The sequence below is a fragment of the Ascaphus truei genome, chromosome 14, assembly GCF_040206685.1.
Source record: "Ascaphus truei isolate aAscTru1 chromosome 14, aAscTru1.hap1, whole genome shotgun sequence".
NCBI lineage: Eukaryota > Metazoa > Chordata > Amphibia > Anura > Ascaphidae > Ascaphus > Ascaphus truei.
The window spans coordinates 30,693,757-30,710,751 of record NC_134496.1 but is presented as its reverse complement, the minus strand read 5'-3'; the positions used below and the strand labels follow the sequence as shown (position 1 = coordinate 30,710,751).

The following is a 16,995-nucleotide window of genomic DNA, read 5'->3' as shown; positions in this document are numbered from 1 at the left end:
AACGTGACGTCATGGCGCCAGGACGTCTGAAGCAAGGTAAGCAGGGGTGGGCACGAGGAGAGGGGGACAAACAAAAAAGATTGCACTCCCCTGCACTAAAACAAGCCTCACAGCTCTCGAGAGGTCATCCTCACATATATTAAATCACATGGGCATCTAAGCCCATAGATAACTCACGTGGTCAAACAGTTTATATAACCCCCTATATCAAATTGTTTACCATGTCCTGTATCCAGAAAGGTTCTAGTAGGTCTAATATACTCACAACTCTTGCAGGGACCACAAGGGTAAGAGCCTGCCAATATTTTTTACTTAAGTGTACATCTAATAAATGACTGTACACCAAATGGCCACGCAAATTAAAGGCTTTTTTTTGCAGTCATGTTAACCTTTGGACCAATTAAATTATTAATAACTCGATCACTTTGTAAAGTTGAGCAGTGGTTTGGCATTATTGAATGCAATTTGTAATGAAATTGTTGCAATAAAATTGGTAACCATAGAAACATAGAAAAGCACACACACACACACACACACACACACACACACACACACACACACACACACACACACACACACACACACACACACACACACACACACACACACACACACACACACACACACACACACACACACACACACACACACACACACACACACACACACACACACCAAATTAACACAGGATTTGATTTGTTTTGTGTGTTTTTTCTGGTTTGTTTAGCATGAATCTGTAATTGCCAATTTACTGATCCCAGCCATGTGTGAAACCCTTTATGCTCCTTAAAGATCAGAGCTGTTATAGGTGCGTTTCATGATTGGTGTCTTAAGAGCTGCACCCACTATAATGGTGCACATTTGCCCTACAGACATGAGATTGTTCTGCCATCAAACTGACACACAAACACACACACACAACAAACTGACACACACAGTGTGGGGTGCCGTTTGCCGTCAGATTGCCGTTCAAGAACTCAGCTCTCCACTCCGAATGGCCGCCGTATGGATCCCACGCTGGATGTGGCCTCGTGCGCGTGCGCAGCGTCGTAGTGATTACGTCATTACGACGCTGCGCACGCGCACGAGGCCACATCCAGCATGGGATCCATACGGCGGCCATTCGGAGTGGAGAGCTGAGTTCTTGGACGGCAATCTGACGGCAAACGGCACCCCAGGAATCCGGTGAGCGGTGACTTCTACTGGCAGTCCTGAAGGAGCCCACATAGACACAATTCCGCAGCACAGAACCGGATGGTGGTGATATAATCACAAATTGCCTTTTAACCATTTTTATCCTGTGAGTGTGATTCTTCCCCCCCCCCCTTCCCCTTCCTTTTTTCAAAATAAATACACAGTGTTATGCTATGGGGCGTGCGCTCTCTCTCTTTTTCTGTTTATATATGTATATATATATATATATTTGGCGCAGATGGAGAAATTTGATTTTAGTACATAAGCGCAACTGAAATTGAGTTTTCTGTGCACCAATTTTGTGCCTTAAAAGCCATTTCCAGTGCTAAGTACATAGAACCCATAATGTGGCTTTTGTACCTTTTTATATGTGACATGCAGAAGGAAACGCCCACAATCTTCCTCACTTCCTTTAGCATGAATACTCTTAGAATGTTTCGCTACGCGGCTCCAAACATATAAAGCCTTAGAATATAAATTACAAGCGCTGCAGTATATTCGGCTTAATGATCCTGTGACTAATCATTTGGCACACGGGTATATTTCAAATAACGGAGAGATTGAGAGAGAAAGAGGTTGAAATGATGAGACTGGAGTGAAATAACTAACTTTTAATTGAAAAATAATTAGAAGCACTTAATCACTTCAAATGAGGATTATAATTCGCATTCACAACTTAATAGCCGAATACAGGGACTCTGCTTCTTGCAATAATGTGATACCGGCATGGCATGATTTGCTAATAGCACTTCCAATACTTGAACCTATTGTCTAACAGATTAATTCCATGGAGAACTATTAGTGGTGGAAATTGGTTTTCCCATTTAGATCTCGCACTAGTGAATGAATGAAGGATGAGCGTTGTTCTCCTGATAATGCGTTTGCTTTGTGAATTTGTTGCAGTTGTTCCATTAGTTAAGTGCTCCCGATAGAGGCTTCTGGTCAACTTAATCCTAAATACAGTATGGTCCACAGATGTTCTAATTGCAGAACAGCTGGAATAATTTGGTATCAAGATAATCAACAGAGATGATTAGCAAAGGACTGGAAATATAGGGTTAATCTTAGCCCTACCATATAGTATGTTTAAAGGATTTAATTCTTAAATAGATAAATGTAAGCATTCCAAAACAATTTCTCAGTTTTGATATGTACTTGGTAACTAGAGATGTAACACATTTTTGCTGAAGTTCATGGCAAGCTTTGCAAAATGTTTATCTGCCGAGCATTAAAAGTCAATGTGCATGGACACACGGCCTTTTAAAGTATAACAAAGTAAGTACAGACAGCACACACTAAGAAAGTCTGTGTAACAATAACGGGTGCAGACGGGAACAGAGAGGACCCTCGTTCCTCTCAAATAATCAAATAGAACATAAATGTTCCCAGCACACCAAGAGAAAAGAACTAATAAAGGATCAGCCAAAAAGTCAAATTTAATTAAACATTAACGATGCATATAACGTCAAACAGCAACAGAGGGACAACGTATATATATATATATATACGGGAACAGGGACAAAGACAGGGATGGGGAAGGAAAGAGAGGAAAGGAGAGGAAGAAAAAACACAGGAAATATTATTATTATTATTTCCTGTGTTTTTTCTTCCTCTCCTTTCCTCTCTTTCCTTCCCCATCCCTGTCTTTGTCCCTGTTCCCGTATATATATATATATGTTGTCCCTCTGTTGCTGTTTGACGTTATATGCATCGTTAATGTTTAATTAAATTTGACTTTTTGGCTGATCCTTTATTAGTTCCGTTTTCTTGGTGTTTTGGGAACATTTATGTTCTATTTGGCCTTTTAAAGTATGTACGCCCATGTTCTTTCATTTTTGCAAATAGCGGCATAATACTTGTAAAATTTGGTGTTGGTGGCAAAATTCAGACAAAAGTCAGTGTACAGTAAATAAAAATACCACTAGTGAGCACATTTGCATTTCTCAGATAGGGTCTGCAACCCTGTCTTTCCCCATTATCGCTTAGCAAACAGTGCTTCCACTGCAACAAGGGATTCTGGGTAATGACATGCAAATGAGCACACCGTGTCACTCTTTGGGGCTTATTCTAGTAGCTTCGATGTTATCACTGCCAAATCGAACAGTTTGCCATGACCCTACCTCACGGTCTGACGTTTGTGTTATCACGGTATTCAGAAAGAGTTATTGCAAGTCAGAAACCGCGAGGTAGGAAAATAGCAAGCCGCTCGGGATAGCAGTGTCTTTATTTCAGCCTTCTTCTAAGTTCTGCCCGTGCAATCTATCTGCCTGCAGTCTCTAAGAGCTGCACAGAGAGAGCTGCGTCTCCCTGCACAGCTCTCAGGCCGCGTCCAGGGTGATTGCGCGCTCGCTCGCTGCGTGATCAAAACAATGTACCTGAATTGTAGTGTCCATACTGCGTGCGCACGCGAGCTTGGGTAGGCGTGATTCGTGCCCTGATATGTTGTCTGTGTCACGCAGTGCTGTGGTCACGTGCGCAGCTCAGCCAATGAGGGCGAACTGCTCACATGATGTCACGGCCATGCCCCCCGTCACGCCCTCGCTACGCCCCCATCGCGCAACCGTGCAGGCCAGGAATCGCTCCAGCTACATCCGAGCAGGATGTCATGGCGCTCGAAAGCACGCGTGCAATCACCCTGATTGCGGCCTTACAGGAGATCGCACCTTTATTTGATTTTAATAACACAGTATTGAAGCAGGGGGTCTCCGGAACAGAACCGTATTAATTTCAGCCTCAGGGACCCCCTGCTTCCAGAGTTACAGGCCCCGACGGTGATAAACTTCACTGGTCACTTGCGCAGCGATTATATTGTTGGTGTATTTATATATGTATAGCAGTGTATATGGTTATTCTACATGTAACGGGTATTCCCCCACCCAATCGCATATAGAGTGTATGTGAAGGGGAACCTACATGTTACCAGGTGTGGTGCAGTATACCTGTCAGGCTCACAGGAGGTCTGGGCCTCCGCTAGTGAGAACCTGGGGTGAATCCTTTGGAACGATCTTCTTCGGTCAGCGTCTCCACCTGTGTAGAATTCTAGGCGTGTAGAATGTCCACTACACAGGACCCACATGTAGTAACCACATACACAGGAGTATAAGTATAACCGTTTACTATATGCAGAATAACCATACATCACATATCATCAACAATAACTGTGTCACTCTGTAACACTACTCCCTATGGGTGATAACCCCACACTATGTACCAAAGTCCCAAATGTCCACTAAGAGACCCAGAACCTATAGGCGGGATCAGCGCCTGATGTACCGGTTTTGTTGGTGCACTTTTAATACGATACCTGCCCCAGCACCTGGGGCTGCAGATTCTTCACAAAGGATCCGCTGCTCTGCGATATCCTCTGCGACGTCCTGAAACTCTGCCTGGCGGTGGGTGGCTCCCGCATGGAGTGATCCACCTTTGGAAAGTCTCTTGCTGTAGAGCCTGTCTGAACCCAGACGCAGGCCGCGATCACTGCGTGCAACTGGCACCGGTGATATCACATAGAACTGGGTACTATAGAAAACAACCCCCCTTGCACTGAAAGGGGCCTTCCCTGAAACTGCCAAACTAATTGCTTTGGCTGCACTGCAAGCCACACTGTCTCTTCTTGTCAGAGCACACAGCACTGCAGCTGTGTCACTGACAAGACTCAGACTCAGATGAGGGCAGGGTCCCTACCTAAGGGGCCTTCCCTATGAACTTACACACTAACCTAGTGGGGAGTGGGGCCTACCTGGGGCCTGGGGTTTCTCTGGCCTAGTACAGCAGAGCACTGCTCTCTGTACACTACCTTCCCCAATCTCTTCCTGGATCCAAACTGCCAAAACCCTGTCTGCACACAACATTGTATCTTCTTTGCTGCAGGAGAAGCTGCCAGGTCTATTGGCTGTCTGGCTGCCTGTGACCAGGGTGAAAGTGCAGTCCCCAGAGGCTGCTGGGAATTGTAGTTCTTGGTACAGCTCTTTCCTATGGGGACCGCGTGCGCGATCTTTACTGCGCATGTCTGAAGCTGTAATGGCCACCGCTACTCTTAACTGAGCATGCGCAACCTCAACATGGCCGCCGCGATTGCTCTGCTTACGTGCAAGCCTCCGCACATGCGCAAACACATTATACCTGGTGGTGTCCTGCCGCAGCTGCCCCCGGGAGCCCCCGGGAACGTGCTCGCCCCCGCAGCAGCACACACGCAAGGGGGAAAGAAACCTGCAGACCGGGACCAGAGGGACCCTGGCTACATACAGATAATGGATCACGGTATCAGTTTTACCATAAATGTGCATGTTCCTATATTCATTTAAAGCAAATTATAGTTCACTACCATTGTGTTGTGTGCAATTGCTCCAGTCCCACGCCACGTGTATTGCACGCTAGAACACCTATACATATACCCATAGAACTCAGGCCCCCGCCTCAGCGACAGGCTCTATAGTCTGAGGTAAAAGAAGAGGGGTTACGTAAACATGTGCTGCATAAATAAGTAGCCCCCACGTCATGAAGTCTGGCACTCAAGGGGCCTCATTTGCACAGTAGCTTCAGAAGGGGCTTTCTGTTAATTTCTTAGGGGAGATCATATTAAATGCTAAAAGCGATTTGTCTGGAAGAGGAGCTTTTATAGGAGCAGTTAGGGGAGGAGTTACAGGAGCACTTAGGAGAGGAGTTAGAGGGAGTGGTTATAAGAGCAGTAGGGGAGGGGTTATAGGGAGCAGTTAAGGGAGGAGTTATAGAGAGCGGTTATAGGAGTTAGGGGAGGCGTTATAGGGAGTGACTTCTGGAGCAGTTAGGGGAGTTATTATAGGAGCCAATAGGGAGGAGTTGTAGGGTGGTTAAAGGAGTTAGGGGAGGAGTTATAGGGAGAGTTAGGGGAGGAGTTATAGGGAGCGGTTATTGGAGCAGTTAGAGGCAGAGATATAGGGAGTGGTTATAGGAGCAAATAAATACAAAATAATTGTATGCACCACTTCAAGAAGCCAAATGCATTATCTATTAACTCTGCAGAAAAAAATAACATTCAACATCACTGTACAAGGTTTATTAACGAGAAAAACATAATTTAATCCAGTGGGATTTTTGTCTTTAATAAATATCTTTCTCTTTTGTCCAAGGAGATATTAAATAGCCCTATAAAATACAAAATAGCTCTGATATTTTAACGCTACAAAAACATGAATTGATTCTAATCGAAGCACAGAAATGAAATGTACACATCAGCCTCAGGATGTATGCCTTTTATGTTTTAACCTATATGACTGATAACCAATCTTATCTCAGCGCTGGCTAATGCTTGGTAAACACAGATAGGGAATATAATGAGATAAATGAACTTCATATTTATTACTCGTAGTACAGCTTAGTTAATGTACAGAAGTAGCTGAATATACTGCAATAGCTTATGGCTTCCTAGCTGCAAATGTGTGTGTGGGGAAACTGATCTAATAAAACACCACCAGATGCATGTATTGCAATCAATGGCATTACCCCGTCTGTTAAACATGGTGCTGTTTTAACTCACTTACCTCTGTTTTTATCTACAGATGGAACATGATTTCGGCTGTTCGCGGCTGACCCGCAAATGCGTCAAGGTCGGGAAAATGAAGTTTTAGCTTTGGTTGCAATACTTCGCAGAAATCTAAATGCAATGTAACCCATCCCTTATTACCATTTATTATGTACGATACGACATATGATACGTACAGTAATGGTATTTAAATGTAACCCACCACTTATTCTTCACCCCTACACTTATTCTTCACCCCTAAAAACTTCAGATGACTAAAAAGTATTTTAAAACATGAGATATTTTGTATTAGATTACAGTTCATGACTTCATGAAAAATACAATAATACAAATGTCCGGCCCTGCAGGAATGAGGCAACCCATTGTAATGTGGTCTCACCGATAGCAGCTAGGTCCCTCAGATGGTGCAGAAGTACCCCAGGATCAATTGTGTAAAGGGTCACTGAGAGGTCCAACATGATAAGGGTAGGAATACATCCCTTGGCCATGGCCATCAATACGTAATTCACCACACAGGCCAGGATCGACTCAGTTCCATGAACAGCTTTAAAGACAGACTGTGTGGGGTCAACAAAGCTGTCCCTTTCCAGATAATCTTCCAGCTGGGTGAAAACTACCATCTCCAACACCTTCCCTACCATGGGAAGGTTGGAGATTGGATGATAGTTGGTGAGAACATAAACACCTAGACCCACTTTCTTCAACAGGAGACCATCGCCCTTTTTCAAGGCCACTGGCACCTCCCCCAAAACGAAGGATCTATTAATGATCTCCACCAGCTCAGAACCACTGCATCAATGGTCTCTTTCAGGTGTAATGATGGACAGGTTTACAGGTCACAAGTAGTCCAGTTCATCCCAGTCGTGGGAAAGAAAAGAACAAAAAAGAAGCGCGTGCTCCTTAGTGTAACTCTATACAAAATATATTTTAATAAAAACAAGGGAAGATTAAAATGCGCATGTCAGAGATGAAATCTCTTAAACACAAGGTGTCCAGCTCACGTGACAGAAAGGGTCAGTGAAGGCTATAGATCTCCAAACTCCAGAGTGCATTCCAGGTAAAGATGGAGGGGATTAGTTAGCAATTAATTCAACTGGAGTATAGTCAGCAGCTCTTCTTTTTCCTGTGCTCGGGTCCTCTGCTAGCCTCTCGTCGAGTGCTGAGTGACGTGACTGTGCGTAGCCTTATGCGTTTCTGAATGTTCACGCGACTTCTTCAGGGTTTGTCTATGGAGCTCCAAAGGGATTTTAAATACCTCCAGTTCACATGAACTGATCAATTGATCATTCACAAAATCAAATAATGGTGGTGGACTGAATAACTTAACTCATGAAGTTCCGGAGAGAAAAAGAAGCATTACAACAGAATATATACCTACAGTAATGAACAACATGCATAATAAATGAACAACCATTGATTGAATAAACTATATAAATAAAAAACAATGAAATTACATACACTATTAAAAAAGGAAAGGACTTATGGATACAGACACCATGACCACTGACCAAAATACTAGTGTCTATACACTCATTTACACCAAATGGTGAGAGTGTACGCGTATTGTACATTCAAAAGGATTCTCTGATACAAAGGGACTCAAACCTATCCCCATCTAATTTAGTAGGTGGGATATATTCGAGTCCCATAATCATAAGACCGGCAAGGTCTCTTGAATGGTTGGAATTTGGACACTACAGATGTAGCAAGACTTGCTGCCACCATGACCCGCAGAAAGTGCAAAATGACATCTGCGTGAACACTTTGTTGTCCGCACCTCATCCGCGATCGAGCTGAGTCTCATCCACGGCTGGGCTACGGTCAGTCGGAATAATTATTTGTGCATTTATTTATGTTATTGCAGTTCAGTACGTGTTGCTGTATGGAAGGTGGCACACTGAAAATCTACGCCTATGATACTTGGGAGCCGTAAGGGAGCCACAAGTAGGCCACAGATTGCAAATAAATGCTGAAGATTTACACTTGTGTTCTGCGGCACCGAGAATAGTAAGTGTTACTACATCTGTACTGTACAGTACTTAAAACAGTTTTGTTCCAAAATTGCATATGACAGATGGCACGTTGCACATTTTACAGTATCTGTGCCCTTGCATGCCAGGAACCCTACAGGTATCTCAATACGAGATACAATGTAGCAATGTTTCACTTTAAACACTGACTTTCTTTGTTTAATGACCTTTTACTTTTCATCAGAAGTACAGTACAGGAGAGCTGCACCTCCCTGCACAGTTCTTACAGGCGATCGTGTAGTTTTAATGTAAATTGTAATAACAGAGTATTGTAGCAGGGGGTCTCCTGTGCTGAATTGCTTCATTTCAGCCCCGGGGACCCCGAGTTACAGGTCCCGGTCACATGACGCGGGACATTTAAACAATGCAGGGAGATACCGGCACCCCATACTGGGGCCTGTAACGCGAGAACCAGGGGATCCCTGAGGTTGAAATAAATGTGGTTCAGCTCATGAGAAACCCTGCTACAATACTATGTTACATTTACATTAAAACAGCTTCATTGCTTTAGCGGCTAGCCACTAAGGTAATGAAGGGGTTAAGCCACAGTACCTGGTTTATTGTGGGTACAGGGGGTGGGTGAATGGGGGTACTTGGCCCAGAGTGGGTGGTTAGGCCTAGCGGGTGGGTTGCAGGAGGAATTAACCCCTTCATTACCATAGCTGTGGTAATCGCTATGGTAATCAAGGGGTTAACACCTCCCGCTATTCACCCGATAGGCCTAACCACTCATCTTGGGCCAAGTGCTCTCATTCACCCAACTCCTCTATCCCAAATAAACATTCAAATACAACAACCCAGCTACCCACCCCCACTACCCCCAACAACTTCTCCCTCCCACCCAACACATACAGTACAATAATGGGCAAAATTATTATTATCCACATCTGGATAATAGCACATTTGCCCATTAAAAATAAAATATTACCCAGCCAGCATAAAGTAAATTAAAGTTCTACTTACCCCTGCCAGGATGAAGGCCATCCTCATCTTCTTTCACGTCACCGGCGTCTACCCGTGGGCAACAACATTATAATAAAATACAATCTACTGGCCACTAACCCCTTGATCAGAGTTTAACCTCCCTCCCCTGCTACCCAACCGATAGGCCTAACCACCCTCCCCTGGGCAACAACCCCCACCCAATAAAGACTAGCATTTGACAATAAAGCTATTGATTGTGACTGTGGTAAACCAAGCCCCCAATATGTCCATGAATTGCCACAATGGCAATGAATGAGCAACCTAAAAAAAAACACATGACAAAAAATACAATACATTACAATAAAAAAAAAAACATTTGTCAAAAAATGCATTGCTTGTCACTGTGATTATCTATACACAGAAATGGGCATACATAAGCACATTGGCAGTCAGTGCACTACCTAAAGAAAATACATACAACGAAAGACAAAAATACCCAATGCTACATACAAAGTGACAAAATACATAGTTAAATACTTCAATGTTAGTATTCTCATGAGCAAGGGCCATTTAGTTAAACCCTTTGGCCAAAGCCACTTCAAGGCATGACCAGTATGCAGGTCCTAACACTACCTGTGAAAAGGTAAATGAGAATGCACTTATCGAAGTTTAGTGAAGAAGCCCCTATGTATTCAACAAATGTGTCTCAGTCCGTTTGTACATGGCATTGAACATGGCACTTACTAAACCGGCCTGCAGTTATGTATACATGATATATTCTGCCATTCAAGACAGTACTAATAAGAGGGCAACATCTATCAGTATTTCGCTACCCATTCTACGAAAATCCCCCAAAAGGCTGGAAGAATTCTATTCAACACAACTTACACTGGCGACACACTTTATTCGAGCTTGGCTAGTCCCACGAATTCGGGTATACCCGGGTGTATTGAGGTTTGTGACTGTTTTCTGCCCGAGTACATTGAGTTATTTTACAAGCAGGGATTGAAGCATTTTATTCCCGCTGGCTGCAATACTGCACAGTATATATATATAAACTGCATTACAATTCATGAATTTATGCCATCTGGTAGACACGCGAAGCATTGCAGCCTATTAAACCCTAATCATTATCATTTAACAGATCAGCCGCCCATCAGCCAGGCATGAACCCAGGCTGGGAAGGCAAATGCAACGGGGCTTGTCAGAGGTTAGGAGTGGCGCATTCCAGGTATCTGCCAGGTACATACCGGGTATTTGCTCGAATAAAGTGTGTCGGTGCAGTAAGCATTAATGTGTAGTTATGGGGCGTGAGGAAAGAGGAAATCTAAGAAATCCATCAAACGGGACGATGCTGCACAGGTCCCACTCTTCATAACGACCTTCTCTAAACAAGCAGAGCAAATAAGGCATATTTTGCAAAAACACTGGGGGGTTCTGAAATTGGATTCAGAACTAGATCCTTATACTGTACAAAAACCAAGAATGGTATTTAAGAAAGCAAAGACCATCGGTAATTCTATATCTCCCAGTTTATTTAGCTCAAAAAGTAAAAACAACACACAGCTACCAAGGGGATTCTTTAAATGTGGCAATTGTAACCTTTGTAGATACTGCTGCGACACACTTTATTCGAGCAAATACCCAGTATGTACCTGGCAGATACCTGGAATGCGCCGCTCCTCACCTCAGACAAGCCCCGTTGTGTTTGCCTTCCCAGCCATGGTTCATGCCTGGCTGATGGGCGGCTGATCTGTTAAATGATAATGATTAGGATTTAATAGGCTGCAATGCTTCGCGTGTCTACCAGATGGCATAAATTCATGAATTGTAATGCAGTATATATATATATATATACTGTGCAGTATTGCAGCCAGCGGGAATAAAATGCTTCAATCCCTGCCTGGAAAATAACGCAATGCACTCGGGCAGAAAACAGTCACAAACCTCAATACACCCGAGTATACCCGAATTCGTGGGACTAGCCGAGCTCGAATAAAGTGTGTCGCCAGTGTATGCGGAACCTGTCAAATCCTTGAGGGATATCTATACTGGTCATATCTATAAGATCGAGTCCTTTATGACATGTAATACTGATTTTGTAATTTATCTATTGAAATGCGCATGTGGCAGTGGTTACATAGGCAGGACCATTAGATCAGTGAAAGTGAGAATCTCAGAACACATACGCAGTATCAAAAATAAAGATGAACGTTTCCCAGTAGCGCGTCACTTTAATATATGTCGATATGGATCCATTAAAACACTTACATACAGTGCCATTGAGAAGATTTCTATACATCCCAGAGGAGGAAATAGGGAGGCACTATTGAATCGCCGAGAAATGTTCTGGATTTATGCCCTTGGGACAATGGCACCCAGGGCATGAACCAGGACTGGGAATTGAAACATTTCCTTAATTAATTAAACAAATTAATACTCTATCTATACTTTAGTAGCTTGGGGGAGTTATTCATCTCTGAACTCAGGAATTCTTTAAGGTACATAGTGTTTCATGTTAAGTGCTCTCTGCCTAGCTTCTCCCAGGGATACGTATTATATTATGTACAATACATAAATCTTAATCAGAATGAGCAGAAATATGTCCTTATTTAGAGTACAGGAAGGGCAAATGAAAAAACTATATCATTTATGACAAAAGCTTAGTTAATGTAAATTATGTATATTTGATATATTCATTACATGATATTGCCCTTTGTAGTACCTTAGTACCTCCACCGCGGATATAAGATTCACAACATAATTTTTAATGTCTAATATTTAATGTTTATTGTTCTTGTTTGTCAAGTATGTTATTTACTTCATTGGACATGTTATATCATGTTTATTGTATCTTGCTTTTCCCCCTTGTCTTATTGTCTCTTCGTTCCCTCCCCCCGCACCCCCCCCTTGCCCGATCCCCTCGCGTGGCGACTATATGAGAATTACCAGCTTAAACAGTGTTGTGCCGGGAAGACCAATGTTATTGTTTATGGCGGTTGCTTAGCAGCGTCTCGGCTTGTGCTGCCTGAGGGGTGTGCGCACGGCTTATTATCATGCGCGTCATTCTCCAACCCACGCGATCGGGCATCTGATTGGAATAGATTAGCAACCAATGAGGTTCCTTACCGGCGATTTTCGCGCCTAAACACATAGCGCGATGACGCAAGGGGGAGGGGTTTACTGTATAAGACAGGGGGAACTGAAGACGCGAGTCAGCTCTATGATTAAGGACTACGCCAGTCCGAAACGCGTCAGAGTGTGTCCCCCATACCATGCTTTTTCAATAAAAACATATTTTTAATCAACACCTTGCTGGTCTCCCATTCCTATGAGCTGTGCACCGCTGGAATCTTCGGATCTCTTCTACTACAACTTAAGCATTAATGCTTGCTTTATGAAAATAGTGCGCCCCGGCAAGAGGGGCGGTTACTGGGCGCTACACATGTCATGGATGGGTATGTTGGATTATGGCAACTTTCAAAGGGGAAAGGGATTGAATAGACCTTTCCGAACCGATTACTCCCATCTGCTCCCACCTTAGTACCTGCCACCCCCCCAAGTACCTGCAACAATACCATTATTAGTAGGGACCAACAAACTCCAAAAATGAGATGAATCTACATCCCAACTACATGATCGAGTTGAACAACTGCCGTCAGCACACCCCTTTCATCAATTCATACAACTTCTATAACAGGTTACTGCCACCTAATTTTCAGCCTCAGCCCATGGATTATAAAGGTAAATATACAGTAAGTTTACATACAGTAGAACTGTTATTCCCAAATAACTCGCATATATGTTCTATAGAAAACGCATGCGCCGACATTCAAAGACTTGCATATGCTTTTCATACAACTTTAATAATTTGTTTGTTCTCAATTATTAATAAGTTACAATCTCACAACTATTTTACAGAATGAAACTGTACAAGAGTCAGCCTGAAGAAGATGTCAATTGAAGTCTAATAGCTAATAAGATTTTGAACTTTTTCCTACTACCGTAACTGCTGTTACAGTACTTGCATGTTCTATATATATTAATCGGAATAGGCACATAGAGACATATACATGTAACAGTGTTTTCCCTGTCATCTCCATAGGCAGACTTCCCCTCATCGCGGTCGTCACTTAGCCGCTCATTCTGTTGGAGTACTCCATGCAGAAGGTTCCTTCTTTTAATGAAGTTGTTTCCACCTCTCCCCTAAGGGAGATCCACCAGCTGTGCCAGGTCCCTGAACACAGTGTGTAATCAGCTTGCCCTGAAGTATCTGGCAGGCAGACTTGAACTGCTGCAGACACTTCACTCAGGACACAAGAACATAACCAGAACTAGACTGACTGACTTTAGGCAGTTCTGTGTCTTATATAACCTCCAGAAGCAGACCCACCTCTGTGTCACTAACAGTGGACACAAAGCATGCTGTCACTTCCTTTGTTACATGTGACACTTCACCAGGGTTTGAGGGCAAACCTCCATGATTGTTACTGGCAACCCTGCATACTTACCAGGATTACTGCCAGCATGAGAAAGAGCTGTACACCATTTTTACACATGGCTACATACATTATTATACTTTTATAGTTTAATAAAAAAATGTCATACTTTAAAAATACTTTTTAGTCATCTGAAGTTTTTAGGGGAATAAGTGCTGAGTTACATTGAAATAAATGGGATATTATATCATAACATGAAATGATTGGGAATAAAGGATGGGTTACATTGCATTTATATTAAAGACACACTGACACGTTAGCAGTGCCTAGAATTACTGCAGAGTACTATGACCAATACAAAAACGAATTTTTTTTGCAGTCTCAGCGCACTCGTAGCTCAATCGCGATCACCCCACAAAATGTAAATAAGTGCCGGGAATTTTGACTTACAGTACATTTTTGTGGTCACTGTGGCAGTAAGTCTTACATCTATATGTTTGAGAACACCCTTTTTGAATACCTCGCCTATGCTCAAGGAATCTCCTACATAGAGGGCTCTTAGTGCATCCAATATATTGAATACCACAGGGACAGGGATGTAAATACACCACAAAAGTAGTCAGACAGTTGATTGTACATCCCAGTAGATAGTTTTTACCTCCTGAAGTAGAAGTGAATGAATTTTGAGCACATACTTTTTATCAGTGTTACCCACCTTTTTAGGTTTTTAAATCGGCTTGCACATATTCATTATTTTTTAATGATAGCTTAATAATAATGAATCATTTTTAATAATAACTTCCTTTTATATAGTAGGTTTATAGAATGAACATGAAGTAGCCTTGCTGTTGGTGTGTCCATGCTTGTTTGCATGTGTTTAGGGGTATGTATCAAAACAGGTGATATCAGTATCAGACATTACATACAACTCAAATATTTCCCCATTGGTTCAGTTGTGTCACCCAGTGGAAGTGACTCCCTGTCTACAGTATGACTCAGAGTATCATTCTGTGTGGATGACAGAAAAGAGATTGGACATTGTGAGACATTTATGAGAAGTAGAGACAATCAGGACAAGTTGGCTTTTTATCGGGAGGTACAGTGAGAGCGGAAGTTCCATAATCTGCACATACAGTACGCCTATGTTTGTTTTTGGTCACATGCATTTAGTAGATGTTTTTATTGAAGTTAAGGGGACATGTAAGCTAGAGGATAGACAGACGCATTTAATTACAGACACTAAGGTCCAGATCCACAGAGGTCCGTTACTGACTTAATGAGGCTCTAACCTCAGTTAACAAAGCATACTAAAGTCAGGTTTAATCACATTTGTGGCCAGAAGATTGCATTTATAATGACCATTAGTGCTAATGATATGCACCAAGGCATAGAAGCTTACCCTTAACAATGCATATCCGCGGACCGCCATTATAGTTAATGCAGGTTTATAACCTGACGTTCTTTAAGTTATAAAGTGGGCGTTACTCCCATCCAGACCCTCAAAAAGGGGGGGAGAGAGTCCCAAGTGACTTATATACATTCCCAAAACAAACCTTAACACAATGGTGTAGGTCGTTTGGCAACGACCGTGTGGTCATGACCAAATCGCCACTGGCACTCTGCCACAATGTAAGTTACCGCCGGATTACTCACCGCAGGACACCTCACTGCAGGGCACCTCACTGCTGAACATCTCGCCGCCAATCGGATCCCTGTGCCACTACCGCCATCTTTAATGGTTCGTCAAATAGCTGCAGGTCACCTCATGTGGCCACGATCGGCTCTCTCCGCAGGAAATTAAAAATGGTGTCCTGGCTGCTGGCGGGCGCACTGAGTGTCCTGCAGGGACCACAAATAGCATCGGAGCGGCGGCCACATGAGGTGCTCTGTGGTTGAGAACCTTTAAAGATGGTGGCGACTGGCGGGGGAGACCTTTAAAGATAGTGGTGCAGGGAGGTCTGATCAGCGGTGAGATGTTCAGCGGTGAGGTGTCCTGTGGCGAGTTGTCCAGGCTGCGACTTGTGTTGTGGCGGTGCCTGGCGGGGTTTTGGCAAAACGTCTCATTCCATTTATACAATTTCTGCGCACAAAAATGAACACATCTGATACGCCTCTGAAACATGCTAATTTGGATTTGTAAAGTGTATTAAAATTATATGTGTTAACATCAGGGGAAATAACGGCCGTTAAGGATTTTGATAATGATCCGTTATTAGCACAGAGTTTATTTCAGTGCCCTAATGATGTATGCTGTACGTCATAGCCTTTTGCTTATTTTCTAGGTGGTGATTGCGATTAGCTGAGTATGAACTAAACCAAAGAGGAGCCCCCCTCCCCTTCCATTCACCAGATACAGGAATCGATTATGTCGGTGGAACTGAAAGTGTTAACGGACCTCTGTGGATCTGGCTTTTGGTTGGAACTGAATATTGTATTTTGTTAATGTTACCCTTGATAAAGACACCTTAGCCATAAAAACATTGGCTTTGTTATGTCCACTACTGTAAGAATAACTCAAATTTACGTTTCGTAGACTTAAGTGATTGGATTTTTTGTTATCATATCATTGGTGTTATTAAGGTTTTTAGTCGCACTTTATGTTGATCTTTTTTTCACCATGCCAAACGGAGCCATTGTTGCTACTGCAAGTTCTGCTTAAACTTTGGCTTCAGCATTTAAATGATAAGCCTTTCTGTATAAAACTTGTGGATCCTAAGGACTGGAGTGTTCACGTTAAATCATGGTAGCATAATTAATAAGTGCGGTCATAGAACAAGTGTTGTACAGAACAAAAATAGCACTCAGACATGAGTCAACAAGAAGGATATATTCAATCAAAATGAATTATATCAGCGGGAATCCGGCGTTTTGATTCCCAGAGGACCCA

General features: G+C 42.9%; 1 long non-coding RNA gene across 1 annotated transcript in view; it reads right to left on the bottom strand.

The window, feature by feature from the left end:
- The window catches only part of LOC142465894 (uncharacterized), a 60,931-nt gene that overhangs the window by 32,282 nt on the left and 11,654 nt on the right, over nt 1–16,995 (bottom strand). The window lies entirely within an intron of this gene.